Source organism: Nestor notabilis, unplaced genomic scaffold (genome assembly GCF_000696875.1).
Source record: "Nestor notabilis isolate BGI_N333 unplaced genomic scaffold, ASM69687v1 scaffold16363, whole genome shotgun sequence".
NCBI lineage: Eukaryota > Metazoa > Chordata > Aves > Psittaciformes > Psittacidae > Nestor > Nestor notabilis.
Window position 1 is genome coordinate 30,429 of NW_009923546.1, and position 348 is coordinate 30,776.

General features: G+C 68.4%; 1 protein-coding gene across 1 annotated transcript in view; it reads right to left on the bottom strand.

Annotated features, from left to right (window-relative positions):
* S100A14 (S100 calcium binding protein A14) overlaps positions 1 to 348 on the bottom strand; it is a gene marked incomplete at its 5' end in the record, with an annotated part of 2,731 nt that overhangs the window by 1,877 nt on the left and 506 nt on the right. The window lies entirely within an intron of this gene.

Here is a 348-nt window from a genome sequence, read left to right on the forward strand (position 1 = left end):
GTGGTGGCGGCCGGGTCACTTACCTGCTCCACGGGCTGTGCTGGGTGTGCGCGGGCTGCGGCGCGCCGGGGTTTTATACCAGGGGAGGTGTGAGTGGGAGCTCCCTGCGCTCCTGCTGCGGTGTGGTGCAAGGCGTCTCATCCCAGAGCCTGGCCCCGAGCCAGCGTGGGGCTGGGAAACGCCTCCTGCCCGGCCACAAGGATGGTTCCATAGGCAAACCCGGCCTGCCGGAGCTGTGCGGCACCGCGTGGGAACAGCCACCGGGCACCCCGTGGTGGGCACTTCACCATTCCCCAGCAACGCCAGGATTTGGGAGCTGAACGCTGGGAACGGCGGCTTGATTTGGGG